The following is a 19,728-nucleotide window of genomic DNA, read 5'->3' as shown; positions in this document are numbered from 1 at the left end:
TTTTGAAAGAATGTGATTGCATTACTCAGGGTTTGTCAGAAAAACGGCTGTTTTTCCGACAAAACTCTGTAGTGTAGACATACCCTAAGAGTGAAGGGACTCGTCATCTTTCTGAAAGTGCTCAAAACCACCTTTTAGAACATAGCTATTACTTACTAGAGCTCCAGGCCTATTTCAGCACAGAACTCAATACACAAAGGGTTGCATAAAAAGCATTTAGTATGCCAAGAGGTACCTTTTCATTCTGCAGAAATCCTCCAAAATCCCCTGCAAAGCTTAAAAGAACACACAAACGGCCCCCTATCCACCCACATACCAACAAAGCTAAATTATTTGGGGAAACTCTAAAGAATCCTAAATGTGGTAATTATGTTTAAACATGAGCTATTCCTGCATTTTAAAAATGCAGATTTTGTCAGTGGCATACAGAAAGTGGAGTTATGTACTGAATAATCCCCATGTCATTTACATTTGCTTCCGCTAGCAACACTTCCTCTTGCTTCCTTGTACAGCCTTGGCACTAAGGGGTCCCTCATTTTCAGCATTTAGCTCCCAAGGCTAGAGTCTAACAGTCTTATAAATAGAAAAACTTTTGCATCAGCCACTACAGTGTGTTCAATTCCTAATTTGCTGTATTTTCATTGCTCGTTGGAAAGCATGCCTTTTTACCCCCACACGAGGAAATGATCTCTTGTGCAAAAGGGATAGAAATGTAGCCGTCTTAGTCTGGGGTAGCTGAAGCAAAATGCAGGACAATGTAGCACTTTAAAGACTAACAAGATGGTTTATTAGCTGATGAGCTTTCGTGGGCCAGACCCACTTGTCCTTTTCATATTTGTTCATTTTTTTAATTGTATCCTTTGGTATATATGGTTGTGACTACTTTCTTCCACTATTTGATCTGAGGAAGTGGGTCTGGCCCACGAAAGCTCATCATCTAATAAACCATCTTGTTAGTCTTTAAAGTGCTACATTGTCCTGCATTTTGCTTGTGCAAAAGGGACATGGCTGGTTAGTCTAATTAGAGTCAGTGCACATTTTATTGGAAAGGAAATAAACAGTAATAAAACCCACCCCTGAAATGTGATTTTTCTCTTTCCCCAAAATATCTAGATGCACCAGTTCTTATCACAAAATATTGCTTGAAAGTTGGTATATACCTAGCCATTCCAGTCTAATATTTGGAACATGATTTTCAGAATTTGGAGGGTGCTGGTTTCTCCCACTCCACAGGCTTTTGGATGAGGATGCCAAGAGGTTATTCCCAAATTTCCTACTAGTTCAGCTATACCCATATTGCCACTGAGTCTAACAGGCTTCTATGGAGTTGGAGGGGACTGGAAGAATGCTGCTGAAGTTGCAACGCCATGACAAAAATGGGACATTCTGGAGCATTTCCAATTGTGCGTGATACAGGAATTACTGGGTGGGAGCCCATACGCTGTATCATGCAGAGTTGGATTGGATGATTGGATGATAACAGCATTGCTTCTGGCCATAAACCCTATGAATTTTTAGGTGCCTGTGAGGAAGAATGAATATTCACCTGTCTGCCTTTCCTCACACATAAATTTAGCTTTGTAAGCCAACACAATGGAAGCCCTACTTGCTGACGAAGTCAACAGGAGGCTATGAAGTTAACATGGAGTCAGCAAACCAGATAATAATCCTGTGTGTGTGAGAGAGCATGTGAGTGTGTGTGTGTGGGGAGGGAGGCATGTTAAGTCTGGGACAAACAATAACTTTAGGGAATGTAAAGGGAAGGCAAAAAGACACCCCTGTATCCTGCACACGAGGAAGGATTTAAGTACTGAGATTAGAGTCATGAAAATGGGATCCCAACCAGTCGTGCCTGGAAAATGCCAGCTTTGGGTGAGAGTAGACTGCTTTGAGACAGCTGATTAGCCAGTTCAAGTGAAGGTTAGCCTCCAGAAAGCATGTAGTGATTGTGTTCCATATGCATCCCATTACATTATCCTCCCTTGCTATCTCCTAAATCTTAACCTTGAGAAAGACACACAAGGTTGTTTTCATCACAGCCAGATCAGCACTGTGATGTTATACAGGAGCTAATCCTCATTAGGGCAAACAAGCTGGTGTGACAAAGTCCTTTGGGAGTAGGGCAGCAACCCTGTTATATCTATGAGTAGCCAGTCACAGGCCCTGGATATCACAGGAATTCAAGGGGCTCAGAGACTGGAGTGCATCTATTGTGAACCCACAGCTCAAGGGCTAACACTTCCCTAAGAAAACTCTGTGGGTGGTTTATAGGCTGGCGTTGTCAGGGAGTTGACATCCAGCCAGGAATCTCTCTCACACTAGAGGATGGGTGACCATCAATCCTGGGTACCCCAGGAAAGCACCAGTTATGTGATCTGACCCATAACCAGTAAGACTCTTCTCATTTCATGGGAGACTGGGAAAGAGGAGAACCAGCAGGATCTTCCACATGGACACCCACCAGTTAAGCATGATTATTAGTAAATGACTGTCATTATTTTGAAATAACAGAGTGCCATCTACACAGCAAGCCTGTTATTTCGAAATAATTTGGAAAAAACAGGCTTCTTACTCCAACTTCTGTAAACCTCATTTCATGAGGAATAAGGGATGTTGAAGGAAGTATTCTTTCTTTGACTTCCTGCTGTGTAGACAGTGCCAAAAGCCAAGTTAAGCTACTTCGACTCCAGCTACACAATTAATGTAGCTGATGTTGCGTATCTTAACTCAACTTTGTCCCGCAGCGTAGATATACCCAAAGGCTATGTCTAGACTGGCATGATTTTCCGCAAATGCTTTTAACAGAAAAGTTTTTCCGTTAAAAGCATTTGTGGAAAAGAGCGTCTAGATTGGCACGGACGCTTTTGTGCAAAGCACTTTTTGCGGCAAAGCATCCGTGCCAATCTAGACGCGGTTTTGCACAAGAAAGCCCTGGTTGCCATTTTCGCCATCGGCGCTTTTTTGCGCAAAACCATTCTCAGTTGTCTACACTGGCCCTCTTGCTCAAAAGCATTTGCACAAGAGGGCTTTTTCACGAACAGGAGAGTCATTGTATTTGCGGAAGAACACTGACAATCTGACATTAGATCATCAGTGTTCTTGCGCAAATTCAAAGCGGCCAATGTAGACAGCTGGCAAGTTTTTCCGCAAAAGCAATTGCTTTTGCGGAAAAACTTGCCAGTCTAGACGCAGCCATAGAGTTTAAATCCAAAAGGACTCATAGTAATCACCTAACATGACCTCCTGCACTGAAGATTAGAACTTCACCGAATTGATTTCTGTTGGAATTAGAGCATACCTTTTGCCAGGGATGGAGAATCCACCATGGCCCATGGTAAGTTAATAAACATTATTTCTTTTGACTACTTTGTTTGCAGTCAGATCAGGAAGCTCAGCTGAAATACTGCCTCTGTAATCAAGAAAACAAGTGAAATTGGCCTCTAACTGGTCTGACATCCTTGATCACAGGGGATACGCTCAGCTAGTGAAGGACACAGGAGAAATATCATCTGGCTTTGAACGCATTACTTGCTTCATGTAAATTTCTCCCAACAAACCAAGCAAAAGCAGCGCAAACATCAACAACAGCAGTGCTATATACATCCATATAGAACTCCAAGGCTTCTACAATCAGTTTGTTAGACCTGGCCACAACCTGACTGAGCTGCTACTGTTTACCAGATATAGCTTATACTTAGCTCAAAGTAGACTTGAAGTCTTTGAGTGTTTGAGTTTGAATAGCGAACTGGCACAGCTGCAAAGTTGGCCTTCAAAAATTATTGCTCCTCGTTTAGATTAAAAAAATAGAAAATTGCTTGGTTTGTTTTCATGAACACTCACAGAGCCCCTTTTGTATTTTATGTGGTGGCAGCTGAAATATGGAGCATCCTAAAATGAAATGAGAAGGCAAGAAAAAGCATTTGCAATGTTATTGTGCAGCACACAATCTAAGGGTGTTGGCTACAGTCCTAGCATTCTAGGGTTTATTCTTAAAATTCCTTGCTTCATGAGAACAAAGGAGCAGGTTCTGGCTTGTGTGCTATTAAATGGAGGCAACAAAAAAAAAGCACAAATAAGGGAACTCATTTGCAGAGCTAGGCAAAACTTTTCAACCAAAGCCTTCCCCACCACACACACACACACACACACACACACACACACACACACACACACACACACACACACACACAAAACCCCCCACTGATGTAGCAACACCAAAAAAATTCAAGAATTTATATCATTTTTGCCAAATTCTTTACTTTAAAAAGTCCCCAAAAAGAGCTGTCTTGAGAGTTTGGAAATGAAACTATTTGAATTTTTGGTCTGAAATGACTTTTTGTGTCTACGTTTCCTTTTCTGTTGCTTTAACTTTTTTATTATGGCAAACCTACAATAAAACATGAACATACTACACCACACACTACTTATTACTTATTCAGGATCAGATAATATTCAAGTGTGAATCCTGAGGCAAATTCTTTGCTGCCCAGCATCCTCCTCCTTTGATTATGCTAAAAAGGGTGACCAAATTTCTATAATCTTTTTGGCTCTTGTCTTATGTACATACTTGTTATGAAAGCTTTGCCAATACCAGAATAATCCACATGTATTATACTACAATTTCATAGAAGTCACATTTCTCTACTACTTTGCAATATAAAGCCAGGCCGCTAAGAGAAAAAAGGAATTAATTTGTTGCTCTGTGTGCAATGTGCATCCTTTACTGAAGCACTACCAAAGCAGACAAGGGATCCTGGGGAAGATCAGTCATTGTTATAAGATTCATAAATTGTTTTCATAATTTTTTCCCTGACACTATCTAATTTGTGAACTTAGCCTCTACATATTGCAAGTACAGTATCTAATCCTTTCCCAGCACCGACTCCAACAGAGGGCCTCACTAGCAGCAAAAATAGTTGACATTGAAACAATTTTGATTATTTCAAACTAAAATGCATCATTTGACCTTAAAACATTTTTTTTGATTTTTCAAATTGCTTAAAAAAAATTTTTAAAGTGACAATGAACAAAAAAACCCACATTAATTTCTTGAGTGCCACATCCTTGCTTAATGCACAAAAGGCTTGTGTTAATGTGGAGAAGACCATAAATATGCCATTCAAAATTAAAAGGAAAAAGGCTACTGAGATAAAGAGCCTAGTCATGCGATTCTGAGAAATCCTTTGAAATGTAAGAGAAGATTTTTATAAGGGGATAGAAGGATCCTTCGTCCCCGTCCCAGTCTATTGTCAGGCACTTTCTAACGACATGGTATATCCTGCAGAGTCAGATGACCATGAGTCTAAAGAGCAGCCAGGAGTCAGTCTACATTAGAGCATATTGGAGACTTTTTATATAGTATAAAAAGGGCCTGGTTCAGCAAGAAAAGAAACACAAAATATCTGACTTCCTCCATGCAGACACTCAAGTAAAAATGGAGGATGCCAATTTTTTCAGGATGCCCCACAGCTCTGTTCAAGCTTCTGCAGCATGGAAGCCAGCCATGGATTTTTGTTAACTCAGTCTCAAAATATTGAAGGTATCTTATTTTTCTCAGTTTGATATATTATGCATCTTGCTGCAAGTCTCTCTCTCTGCTTACCATGCACTCCAGTATAAACACCGGCTGTATCGACCATGAATACACTTCTGTCATGTGCTTGCTGTGGTTTGGGGGAGGGATTATTTTATCAGTTTTACTTAGCAAAAGTGAGTTAACATTTTATAAACATACCAGCCCACTTATTGTTTCTTTTTTTCACAAGGGGAAACAGTGTGAATGAGATAGAATTTTTACCATCCCCAAACCCCTGTGCTGCTAAATTAATTTTGTTGAACCTCCCCAAAATGTTGTTTAGTAGTTAACATAGTTGAGCAATCAGGGTTTTTACACAAGCTGTGGCTGCTGTTGGATGCAGCACGCAGTTCACAGTGGAACACCTCCACAGAGTATGCACCATTAAGAGTAGAGTTGCTTTTGGCATGCCCTGTCACGAATGCATGTTGTGTAACAGCTCTGCCTAGAACAAAAGACGGGACTATGCAGCACTGTCTTTTGTTTCAGATAGACCAGACTAACATGGCTACACGTTTCACTAGGGAGTCTATTACAGCTCTGCCTAGGACTCCCTTGTGTAGTCACTCCAACTGCTGTCGTGCCCTGTCCTCACAACTTGGCTCTGCCGGTCAGTTGTGTTTAATTCCACCCCTTCCCAGGTAACAGAAGTTCCATTTCAGTGATGGGTGCACAAAGCTTTCAGTTTTCCATGAGAGATGTCTAGATATTTTCACTTATAGTGAAAACTGTGTAGATCAAGAGCCAGATTGTCTGGCCAGGCTGCACTGTGCTGGATGCAGGGTGGACCATTCAGCCATCTTTAAATTCCCTAATGTTCATCTAGATCCCTGCAGTGCCAAGCAGATTTGCAGCTAGCAGATGGGGTTGGTAGAATATTCCCTTTGGATGATGAAGGAGGGGCTGGCATTAGAGACCAAATCTGTGCCTAAGAGAAGAAGTTACAGATGGGGACTGGATGGGGGGGGGGAACAGAATCTGTCTTATATTTAGCTATAGGAAAGTTTGCTGCTTTTCACGAGCTCTAATTTTATCCCTCTTTTAAAAACAACTAAGATATGGAAGTGATGATCCAGCACAGTCAATGCCCGTGCTCTCTGGAATGCAGAAGGACCTGATGAACTGACGCTAACCCTTATGGCTTTCCAAAGAAGCCAGGACTTAGATCAATATATATCAAGACGACAAGATTCCCCTAATGTCTTCCCTGCCTCTGAAATTTACAGCCAATGGCACTAGTCATAATGAAACACGTGGCAGCCTGTGGATTTTGAATTATTTTCCCCTCCAAACAGATTGCGCCACATCTTGTCATTCATAACAGGAGCGAGGCAAATAGGGAGACCCCTAAAATGCATCAATAAATGGGGGAAGAGAGCAAGTGCATATATCAGTCTCTTTCAAAGGTTTAACCAAAAAGTTGTGATAGGCAAAATCTATTATATATAATGGGATTTGTTCTGATTTCATTTCCATTGTAGGGAGTGCCATTTTGTTTTGTGTTTGTACCGTGCCTAGAACAATGGGTTTCACTTCCTGGACCACGTCTGGGTGCAATAGTAATTCAAATAAATAATCTACTCTATATTTTAGATTTATTTATCTGCTTCATCAAGAACTCCTACATAGTAAGAGCTAGGAGCATCCAATTCAGTATACATCTCCCTCTGATTATAACGTAAAGCATGGTAAGGTTTTGGTTGTGCCAGGAAAATGGGAGGTGCTTGGAATGGGATTGCTGCTCATAAAACCAAACAGAAAAGAGACAGAATCACCAAATCAAGTCCAGTCCTCAAAATTGGCATAACTGAGGGAATGTTGAAAGAGACTGAACGAAAATAAGCCAGACAAATAGAACGAATCTGAAATAGGATTGCATCTCAATAAACCTTACAGAAAAGAGATCACAAGGAGAAATTTGGAGTACTGCTTCGTTTTGGCACAGCTAAAGCAACACCTAAGGTCTGAAAGCTAGAAGACAATGTTATTGGAAACCAAATTGACTGTAGCCCTTTTTTTGTTAAGTCATAGTGAATGCTAAAAATGTATAGGGATCAAGAAAAAAATATACTCAATGGAATTCCTGGGTAAAAAAAAAAATCACTAAAAATATTAAATGGAAACTTTAAAACAATCCCTTCTTTTAAGAAATCCAAACTAAAAGGTAACCTCATAAAAATAACACTGTATTTTTGAAAAAATACAATCGTTTAAATAAAGCACGTACATTTTCCTTTTCCTCTTCCCCAAAGTCTTAAATCTGCTAGTAGTAGCATAAATCAGGAGTAACCCCAGTGAAGTCAATGTAATATCATAAGTGTAAGATGTATCAGGCTTTGCATCTCCAATTAAATCAAATGTGAAGCCACAACTAGTTAACCAAGTAGGGAGATTGATGAGTAAGCTGCCTCGGACACTGGCTATTGCTAGAACTAGGTACTTTTGTTTGTCCCCTCAAGGGGCCATTTAGGAACTATCGTTTAATGTGGTAGGAAGTATTAAGATGACAACTGGCTCTTTCTTTAGAGCTGTGGCCCAGAGTTGTTCAGAGAATACAAGACACCAAACACAGTGATCCATCTTCTACTTCTGAAAACTAACACAGTGTGTGTTCAAACCATAGCACTGGACAACAGCTGCAGCAAGGTTCTTGCCTTCCCTTCAACACCTGCAGTGTCTCTGTTTCCACTCTCAGAACAGCATCAGGTGAACACACTTACTGTGCCAGTCACACTTCTCTGATGTCAAGGGATGCCTCTCATTATCATCCCATCTTTACCTCCATTCCACAAAAACTTGCCACTCTCACTTATCCGGTGGGACATCATTTAGACAAGAAATGCAGAGTCTGGGAACCGAGGCAATACAGCGGCGGGGGGGAAGGGGGGAGAGGAGGGACCTTTTTAGGGTCTGAGACCCTGACCCACAGAAAAGTCAGTCGAGGGCCACACACACAAGTGAGAAGCAAAAGCAAAAAACAAAACAAAAAATCCTCATTAATGTGGCTCCTAATGGAGAAGGAGAAAAACACTCCCACATTCCCCTTGCCCCCCAGAGCCTAGGGGGGCCCAGACTAGTATATTTTGTGTGCTCCAGCTCTGTGGGGGCTGACGGGGGGCTGGAACACTAGCTTGGGCTCCCCAATGAGCCTCGGGGGCTGGATCCAGACAAGCCAGGGGCCACATCCGGCCCCTGGCTCTTAGGCTCCCCACCCCTGCAATACAGAATGTTCTCTGTGCGAAAGGGAAGGATTCCACAGTGTTTCATATTTCCTGCCTGACTTGTATTTGCGCATCCTACATTTGGGCCTTGGCAGACACAGAGGCAGATTAACGGATCCGATTACACTCTCACCAGATCTCTACATTACAGCAAAAGCCACTAAACAGGCCGTATGTTAAATGACAGCTTCTTAGTCACAGCAACAACCACAACAGGTCAAGGAAAAAGGGGTATTGCATAAAGCCGTGCATTAAGAAAGGACACCAAAAGGAAGAAAAAATGTAGTCTTAAACCTTAAGGGACTGCACATCACTTTTCTCTCCCGTACTGCTGGCTGGCTTGCTGACAGAAAGGCAAGATCCACAGATGGAGAAGGTGGGAGGAAATTAAACAGAGCAATCCAGCTCATCGACTTCCTAGATCCTCAGCGGCACTTCCCTCATGGTTTTTATGAAGCCCTTTCACTTTCCATAAAAATGATCATTCATGGTTGTACTAAGCTGCACCTTGCAAATCACAATGCAAAAACCAAAGAAAGAGGTCCATCATTCTTCTCCACTCTCATTTCTAGCTCAATTAGGATCCAATTCAAGTTCTTACACCTATCCTCACTGACTGCCATGGGCTTCGGACAGAGCCCTCTGCGAGTAATGCAGGGAAAATCCACGCGATTAGAAGCACACCCTTCTTATTCAGGAGTAAAATCTCCAAAGCACAAATGATAAGCAAAGGAGACCAAACCCCGGGAGATGCTGAGCCCCTCCAATTGCTCCGAACTTTCTCACCAAAGTTCTATTACCGGATCAGACTTGCAGTTCTCAAATTAATTCTCCCTCCGGCATCAGGCCCCTGCCAATCAGATTGGTCCCCCTCTGCCCACCTGCCCACTCCCTTCTTCTACAGTCACTCATGTGAGAAGCAGATTGAGGAGAATTTGACAGAGCGCCGAGTCCTAAATTAATTTCTCACCAAGGCATAAAGTCTCCCAAGACCATTGTAATAAATGGGCAACATACCGTAAGACATAAATGAGCATCACTGTGGATAAAATTTCATTGTCCCAATGGGGGACCGGTGCCTGGCACCATACCAGCTATGTAATTCAATAGAGAGTGCGAGCACAAATGGACCTTGGGAAAAGGATTGATTTTAATGTAATCCCATTTACTAATCAAAAGGCGCAAGGGATTACATTTGCTCATAGACATCGGCACATGCTTCCCCGGCTTATCGATAAAGATCGTTTTGTTTTAATTAAGATACAAAATACTAATTCCAGGTCTAATCTTGGCTTCAAACAATCAGTTATGGGCTGTGTGCATGGCTAAAGTTTTAATGCCCTCCCTGCTGTTTTCAATACTCCAAACAGGCCTGTAAGTTTGCCTTTCCCTCGTAAGTTCCCCCACCCATCCTGTGTCGCATGCTAGACCAGAGGTGACCTGTGACGACTTAAACACCATTGTATGAAATTTCAGTTTCAAACTACCAGAGGTTAACAGCATGCTGTATATAAGGATTGAATTTCAGACCAGACATGATTGCAAAAGCAATACCTTTTACGAGAGACGTTTCTAACATAAGAACATAAGAACGGCTGTACTGGGTCAGACCAAAGGTCCATCTAGCCCAGCATCCTGTCTGCTGACAGTGGCCAGCACCAGGTGCCCCAGAGAGGGTGGACCGAAGATAGTGATCCAGCGATTTGTCTCCTGCCATCCTTCTCCAGCCTCTGACAAACAGAGGCCAAGGACACCATTTTATCCCCTGGCTAATAGCCTTTTATGGACCTAACCTCCATGAAATTATCTAGCTTCTCTTTAAACTCTATTATCGTCCTAGCCTTCACAGCCTCCTCTGGCAAGGAGTTCCACAGGTTGACTACGCGCTGTGTGAAGAACTTTCTTTTATTAGTTTTAAACCTGCTACCCATTAACTTCATTTGGTGTCCTCTAGTTCTTCTATTTAGGGAACTAATAAATAACTTTTCTTTATCCACCCTCTCCACACCACTCATGATTTTATAGACCTCTATCATATCCCCCCTCAGTCTCCTCTTTTCTAAACTGAAAAGTCCCAGTCGCTTTAACCTCTCCTCATTTGGGACCCGTTCCAAACCCCTAATCATTTTAGTTTCCCTTTTTTGAACCCTTTCCAAGGCCAAAATATCTTTTTGAGGTGAGGAGACCACATCTGTACACAGTATTCAAGATGTGGGCGTACCATAGTTTTAGACAGGGGCAGTAAGATATTCTGGGTCTTATTTTCTATCCCTTTCTTAATAATTCCTAGCATCCTATTTGCCTTTTTGACCGCCACTGCACACTGCGTGGAAGTTTTCAGAGAACTGTCCACGATAACTCCAAGATCTCTTTCCTGATATATCATAGCCAAATTAGCCCCCATCATACTGTACGTATAGTTGGGGTTATTTTTCCCGATGTGCATTACTTTACACTTATCCACATTAAATTTAATTTGCCATTTTGTTTTTCAAAATAGGAGGGTAATGTAGGCATACCACAATTGCAAATGAAGCTCGGGATTTGAATTTCCCGGGCTTCATTTGCATAAGCCGGGCGCCGCCATTTTTAAATCCCGGCTGTTCGAACCCCGTGCCACGTGGAATGAGGAGTAACGGTAGTTCGAACTAGGAAGCCTAGTTCGAACTACCTAGTTCGTGCCGCGTGTAGCCGCGCGGCACGGGGTTCGAACCAGCCGGGATTTAAAAATGGCGGTGCCCGGCTTATGCAAATGAAGCCCGGGAAATACAAATCCCGGGCTTCATTTGCAATTGCGGTATGCCTACATAACCCTCCTATTTCGAAATAGGAGGGTACTGTAGACATACCCTAATAGATTAGTAAGTCAGGATTTCCCTTTACAGAAACCATGTTGACTTTTGTCCTACAAATTATGTTCTTCTACATGCTTCACAATTTTATTCTTTACTATTGTAAACACAATATCTTTGTTCAGAAATGTTTGGTTGAAGAATTATGTTTCCTCACAGGCCATTCCAAAACAAAAGCAGGAATTTTGTTTCTACTTAAAATGTTTGTTTCCTTTTTTTTTTATAGTTTCAAGAGCAAATTATTATTACAAGAACTGTCACTGAATGCACAGCTCTCTGTTCTGAAAATGACTTTCACTAATGGCATCACAAAGAACAACCACACTGTATTTATCCCTTTGTAGACATTACTACTAGCATTCCGTCTCCCACTTAAGATCAGCTCAGAAGAACATTTTGAGGCATGCTACAACCCTAATGCTAACCAAAAGACACAGACCATACTCACAACCAATATAAAAAATCATACCAGTCATAAGGCAATAGCGGTTTTAAAAAGAAATACAACCTTTTAAACTGAGCTGTCGGCGCAGAAGCTGGCCTTTTGGCTGTCCTTTGAGTTTTGGCAATAGAAGGGTTAATTTGGAGCCCTGATGATGCAGTTGAATAACCACCGCTCAATCTACAAAATTAATCCTGGGCTCTGCATGCAAGTCGGCAGCACAGAGGCCTTACACAGCGTTTAAACTGCGTGGATGATCACATGCCAGCCTCGCAGAATGGGCTGGATTCCCCTGGGGCGAGAACAGCACATGACACACAAGTGATTTGGCCCAGGATTCTCATTCAGTCTCCAAGTGTGTTTGCCAAGGTTTTTCTGCAATAAAGTTAAATCATCTCTGACCCACCGTCCCCTGGCATCTCCCCTGTACCCCCGCGCCCTACTGTCACTCCTCACATTGCCAGAAAATGGTCACGGCAAGTATACATACTGTAACAATGTTACAGCAAGACAAAGCGGACCCTAAACACCTAGAGCTAAGGGGTGTCTCCAATGCCCACTCCTCATGGGCAGGGAGGGCAGGGGAGATCATTGGGAGGTGCTGCACCTGATCTGTACTGAAAGAGTTCTCAATAGGACTCTTGAGAGACAAGCACAACCTGTGCACTCCAGAGGGAGAATTTCAAGGACACAAAGAGTAACTGAGTGCTCAAGTCCTACTTACCTCAAAAAGCATGGGTGAGTGGGTGGGGAGGGGGAAGATAATACCTATTTGTGTGTCTCTCTCAGTCCTTGCATTCCTTGGAGGAAGCGGTCACTGCGTGCTGCCACTGTAGCCTTGTACAGACAGAGGTCCTCTGACCTCTTTGTGCACCTGCTCTGGGAAGTTACAATCTCATCCACATAGGATCTTCTATATACTGTCCATGACATGTGCCAGAGGAGGGAAAGGTGTAAGCATGCGTTGTGAAGAATGAGTCCCTGGGGGGACAGGACATGATACTCTACATCTCACACAGTGACACGGGATGTTAACATCAAACATGTAACAAAGTAAGCTGTGGCCCTAAGCATCAGTCCCTCTAATAGGTAGGGGAAGCTGGAGAAACAGGACTTGGTGCTTAGCCATTGACATATGAGCCTGAAGGACAAGGTGTGGGCATACAGAGCTCACCCCATAAAGCACAGAACGTGCTGCTGATATTCAATTGCTGCTCTGTAGTGCCTGCCCTCGGGGCATCTCAGAATGCATCACAAAAAATTAAGAATGTCTCTCAATCCCACCGGTATTTATTTACTTCACAGGGAGATTGAGAGACTTCCTTAATTTTTTGTGACGCATTCTGAGAGAGCATGGCCTGGAAGTGTGAGCATGGGGCTCAGAAGATCTTGGTCTGGTGTACCAAGTCACTGCATGTGATCTGACTCCAGGGATCTGAGACTCACCGCATGTGATATGAGACTCAGTTTACCACTTCCAGGCCATGCTCTCTTGCCTAATATTAGTGCCCAGAAACATTACTTCTGTGCATCCTTTTGGCTACATCTGTTTGGAGATTCCTAAATCTTTCAAAAACAGGAATCAGAGAGGCAGGAATATTTCAAGCAACCTGTTGAATATTGATCAGCATCTTCACCCATTAAAACCCTTGCAAGCTGTGCCAGCCAAGCAGTTGGTGTGTACAACGGTGTGTACATCCCAACTTCACCCCCACTGACAACTCTAGTTTCATGGCTTACAGCCCCCATTCAGGCCAGAGATACAGCGACAATGGAAACAATGGTTTTGCTTTTCTGGGGTATGTAAACTCATTTTCTTTGTTTTAATCACTGGACTCACCCCATGTAACAATATCAGATTCACTTGGATCCTTGTGTTCAAATCAAACTCAAAATCCAAAGGGAAAAGAGTCACAACTGCAGAGTTTCAGTGCAAACCCAATGAATTCATACAAAAACAATGAATTCTTCATGATCTTGGGTAAAGATGGGTCCAACCTGGGACGCTGGATCAAACCCCAGCACACAATAGACCCAGATCTATGTTCAGATTTGAATTTCACATCTTGGGTCTCAGTCTATAAGGGGCCAACATGGAGAATGAATCCACAGGCTCATCGAATCAGAATTATCCCAAACTACTTGCAAACTCTGCAACTGGAATCCATTTCTGGATTTGCACAAAATGTTGCGCAGTTCCACTTGAAAAACGGGGACTTGCTTTGTGGTTCCAGCAGCAGAACCACAAAGCTAGTAGTCACTCATCCCTATTCGCTGTGCAGTAAAGTGGGTCGCTCAGCAACCTCGTTCATCCACTGCCGATTGCCTCACTTCATCGTTAAATTGTTTGTTTGTTTTTTAAAAGAGACTTAAGTGCAATAAAAAAACTATACTTATAACCCCCAAAGCTGCCTGCTTCTCATTACAGCTGAGCTCTAAATTCAGACTTACCTGTGTTCGCTGCGAGTGCCTGCTGCTAGCTCTGTATTCATCCCTTCCCAATACAAAGTGCAAGGACTGGGCCCCTCCTACACACTCATTTGCAATCATCTGGCAGAAGCTATGACTCACTGGCTTCTGACACAGACTTCACAGACCAGTTCAAAGAGATTATTAGCTGCTCTTGTGGCAGTTGCAGCTTAAAAATGAGTTAATATTATTTAAAGGTATCTATATTTGAGATCATTATTTCTCTTACCATGGTAGAGAGGGTTCAAGCCACTTCCCAAGTCCATCTAGCAAACTCTTGGGATTTGGTGCTACCTAGGGACCTTCTTCCAAATGCATGATGTGCTGGTATCTCAAAGATTCCATAGAAGCAGCCAGCCAAAAGACAGCCAGAAGGGAAGGAGACTATACATCCCCTAAGGAAGGTACTGGGTGCAACAGAAGGTCAAGAGTGACTCTGTAGATTGAAGGAAGGGCAACCTGGCTTTGGGAATTCAAGGGAAGAAGTTGATGGGTTTTCTTCATCAGGCCAACCCACTTTTTCCATGTTCACAAAATGTAGCAAGCCTCGGACCTCAGTTCTATTTAAGATCCAGCAGTTTTGCCGGTAACATGTTGTCTCTCTGGAAATGCCACCCACTTTGGGGGATTCAAACATCCATAAAACAAAAAGAGGGCAAGATTGTGAGGCTATAAATGGTGTTTGATGTATGTTACACTTCCCAGAAACAGGATAGAGAAGACAAATGTGGGAGAGAACAGGGTATGGAGGGTGTATCCCTTGTGAAATGAGAGCATATATTACAGATCCTCATGGTACACAGTGAAAACAATGATGCACAATGTTAGCCGTTAGCAAACAGGAGTGTTGCAATCTCTAGCGGAGGAGCTACCCAAACTGAGAGACAAGAAGAAAGGAAACAGAGCACGAAGTCAGCAGCAGGTAAAAAGCAGAATGTGTGTAAGAATTTAGAGGTCAAGAGACCAATCCTATGAAGTGCCAAATGCCACGTGGAATTTACCAAGTAGGCTGCACTCCTATTTTATTGTGGGCATCCCCTATGTGGAGGATCATGTCTAGATAAATCTTCATAAAAATAATGATGGAAGGAGCAGTAATTTAGAATTAAAACTGCTATCAACTCCCTATACACGTCATCATTTCTGATGTACTTTGCTATATTTTAATCTAAAGGGAAGAACTGTCCCTCAGTGCTATGAAGAGTCCATTTTAACAACAGGCATTTTACACAATTCTGGGTGATCTTCCAGGCAGTCTAGTCAGTTTCTAACAAGGTCATGGCATACAGAAGCAAAGGGGGATAGCTGGGAGTATAAACAACAGCAACAGTTCTAAGCTGAAAGCCAGAGGAAAGAAAAGTATTCAGAGGGGCTCTGTTGTAACACACCTGGTTTCCAGCTGCATTTACCAATATCATGGTATTTAGGAGATTAGCTTTCAAGATCAGAATAAGCACTTGTAAAGAGGTAACTGGGGCCAACTCCACTAGGCTACGATAGGAATTTGCCCTGCAAAATACTTTAATTTATTATATTTTACCCAACAATCACTAAGTAGATTGAAATAAAGTTTCCATAAGGCAGACAGAGAGGAGAAAAATGCCTCTAGCCGGCCTTAGATAATACCACAGATTTCATATTTCAGAAGCACTGGAGACAATCAGTCGTAACTCAGATGTAACATGGTCCTCCTCAGAACCAGAATGCTTTCGATTGAAAGGTCAGCCCTGCTTATTATCATTTGGCTGGATACCACGATTCAATGTTTTGTTCTGCCTTAAAAATTTCCCTTTTCAATAGGATAGAAAGTTCCAGGCTGAGCTTCTGGTATTTTCTGTTCTCATTGGAGAAATGAAATTCCCATCAAATTCACAGAATGCAGAGGATATAACAAAACCAGTTCTCTACAAAGCTTCTTTCCTGAGACACAACTGAAAAAAGACAAACACCAAAAACCGTCTCTCCAGAAGCCTCTTGAATAAGGATCACACTGTGATCTGCAAAACACACACACACACACACACACACACACACACACACACACACAATCACTTAAAGCACAATCAGCCCATCAGGGTTCTATATGCGACCTGAAAGACACTGTTTACCATTGCTCATGCAGTATTGTCAGATTCCACTGGTTTGTGTCCGTGCTATTTTTTGATACTGGTATTACTAATATGACACTCACATAAAGCAAGGGCACAGGAAGTCAGGTGCATGCTGATTGCACACAACATTGACTGTACAAGCTGCATGCTCCCTCTAAATCCAATCAAACCATTGCTACAGTTCAAGCAGCATGCCCCCAAAATTTTAGGAATGCAACTGCAGTTAGCAAAACTAATCTATCCCAGGAGACTGTCTTGTTTGTGACAGTCTTGTGGTCCATTGAGATGATGAAAGGCCACTCATGTGGCCCACTCACTAGCCTAGATTGCCCATTGCTGACTCCAAGTATAGCCTATAAGCATCCCAAGTCATACAATGACCCCAAACAAACATACATATATGAAGACAGATGCATGTGTAAGCAGGGTCTGAATCAATGCTTCCATTACAGCCAGCTGGAATGGGAAAGAAATTCTGCATGTGGTTATGTAAATACAGTTCACTCAGTTTGCTTAGGCCTGCTAGATATTCAACTGTTAGAATAGTGTTTTGCCCATTGTAACCAATTTGGCTTTTGTGAGGTCACAAAGGCTACGTCTATACTGCAACCCGAGGTATCCCAAAATAACTATTCCATGTCTTTTGAGTGCACCCGTTATTTCGAAATATAATGGGCTTACTATCCCGACGTCCCTGTAAACCTCATTCCACAAGGAGTAAGGGACATTTCAGAATAGTGATTTATTTCAAAATAAGTGCTCTGTAGACAGTGCCAAATTTTGAAATAAGCTATTTCAAAATGGACTTGAAATCAGCTATACAATTTGCGTAGCTCAAATTCTGTAGCTTATTTCGAGCAAAGGGTGCAGTATAGCCACACCCAGACTATGTTAACTCTAAATGCAGGAATTGTAAGATACGATCACCAATGCTTGCAGTTACTGGGAATGCAGAAAAGTCAGACCGTGTTTAACTCAGTTCAAAGGAGAGAAACTGTTGGTGTAAAGAATCTAGGATAGACAGAGGCTCAACTTCCAGAGTCCTATAGATTGAGCTGGGGAGGGAGGTGAGTCAGCAGGCTGCATGCCCTCCCAGAGTAAGCTGTAAGACTGGTTCTACCTGTTTTTCCCCACTGTTTCAATGAGAGAGTTAAAGAAAGGCTCCACAAGGAGTCTCTTTTGTATGTAGATTTACTCCAGTGGCTGCTGGAATCTCTTGTGGCTGGACTGTGCTTTGAGCCAAGAGCTGAAATCACTAAGGGTATGTCTACACTACCCTCCTAATTCGAATAGGAGGGTAATGTAGGCATACCGCACTTGCAAATGAAGCCCGGGATTTGAATTTCCCAGGCTTCATTTGCATAAAGCCGTCCGGCGCCATTTTTAAATGCCGGCAGTTCGAACCCCGGGCCGCGCAGCTACACGTGGCACGGACTAGCTAGTTCGGATTAGGCTTCCCAATCCGAACTAGCTGTACTCCTCATTCCACGAACTAGCTACTCTGTGCCGCGTGTAGCCGCGTGGCACGGGGTTCGAACTGCCGGCATTTAAAAATGGCGCCGGCCGACTTTATGCAAATGAAGCCTGGGAAATTCAAATCCCGGGCTTCATTTGCAAGTGCGGTATGCCTACTTTACCCTCCTAGTTCGAATTAGGAGGGTAGTGTAGACATACCCTAAGAGCTGAGATAATTAGGTTTGGGCCAGAGTCAAATCTGCTGGTTGTGGTGGAAGATGCGACAGGCATCATGAGCAATCAACAGGGAGACGATGGAGAAGCGTGAGAAGCAGCCAGCAGAGCAGCAACAGCAAGGGGCAACAAAAGGCCAGCAGAGCGGCGCCAGAGAGCAGCGAGCAGGTAGGTGGTGAGTAACAAATGGAGTGGGTGAGCTGCCTCCTCACCCCCCGCCCCGACTCAGTATTTGAGGTGAACTCTGCAAATGCACCTCTGAATTCTGGTCCGCCCAGACCAAGAATAGTGGCTGTGAGTGGGGTGCAGAGATAGGTTGGGCATGTAAAGGGGACATTTATATTGCGGGATCTTAGAGAAAAATGACATTGCCCAAGCTACCTGAGCTGGGACATTAACTCATGGTTTTAGTCATGAACTTTGTGTGTGGTGTTTTCCCAAATTAATGCCATGTTAATGTTTCCCCCTTTTAATAAAAAGTTTCTTTTCCATGCTCAGACTCTGTGCTTGTGAGTGGGGAAGCATTGCCTCCCAGAGGTGCCTAGGGATGTTGTGTCAACTTCCCACATTACTGAGTAGGGTCTTGAGCCAGTTCTGTGCTGGATGGATGGAGAGGAATCCTTAGATATGGAACCCAACCTTGGCTGCTGCTGGTTGCACCTGGCAGAAGGGTTACACATGGGCCAAAGGAAAAAGAGAAGCCAAAGACGACTTCAAGGTTGTGGGTCAGAACAAACTACACAACAGGTGTCATTCTGTGCCAGACCAGTGGTCCATCTAGTCTAGGATCCTGACATCTCAAAGCAAGACACAAGTAGTTCAGCAATGGACAATTATGGAGTAGCCTTGCGCATCAGGCAAATGTCTTTGTATTCCCATTCTTTATGTCTTAATCCTAAGCCTGTTGAACCCGAATGAGAGTCTTTCCAGTGATTTCAACAAACTTTGCATTAGGACTTTAGTATTTGGTTCATGTACTGAAGGTCAAGGGTTTTGATTCCTTATCTTGTGTTCTCATTATCCACAACACTCCATTTTGATTCTTTTCCCCCCGAAATGAAACTGTCTAAATTGACATGTTCCTGCAGAACATTTGATGTTGACAAAATGTCAGATAGGAATCGGTTTCACTGGAAGGTTTTCCACTAGCTTTGATTTGCAGTATTATCCCACCTGACAGACCTTACACAGCATTAAATTCTGGCTGTGCTTTGAGTAGGAGCCTCATAACAGTTTTATTGAGGTGACCTCATAAAACAGCAGGTTTTCTTCCTAAATGGTGAGAGTTTACTTAGAACCTTGAAGTGGGGATGAGTCATTCCCATAATTCCTTCCAATGTGTATTATCTTTGTTGATAATGAATGTCAC

At 42.8% G+C, this 19,728-nt stretch overlaps 1 protein-coding gene across 6 annotated transcripts in view; it reads right to left on the bottom strand.

Moving 5' to 3' along the window:
* FAM135B (family with sequence similarity 135 member B) overlaps nt 1-19,728 on the bottom strand; it is a 384,315-nt gene that overhangs the window by 281,701 nt on the left and 82,886 nt on the right. The window contains exon 1 of one of the 6 annotated variants that reach the window (XM_025184899.3): nt 14,542-14,649. The exons of 4 other annotated variants lie outside the window; for them this stretch is intronic. The gene's annotated coding sequence lies outside the window, so the exon portion shown is untranslated. Of the gene's footprint in view, nt 1-12,156; nt 12,298-14,541; nt 14,650-19,728 lie in introns of those variants that run through there. One more of the 6 variants, XM_014573841.4, reaches the window with a different exon arrangement.

The sequence above is a fragment of the Pelodiscus sinensis genome, chromosome 2 (assembly GCF_052426305.1).
Source record: "Pelodiscus sinensis isolate ZL-2025 chromosome 2, ASM5242630v1, whole genome shotgun sequence".
NCBI lineage: Eukaryota > Metazoa > Chordata > Testudines > Trionychidae > Pelodiscus > Pelodiscus sinensis.
Note: the sequence above shows the minus strand (reverse complement) of the source record. Positions and strands in the feature narration are given on the sequence as shown.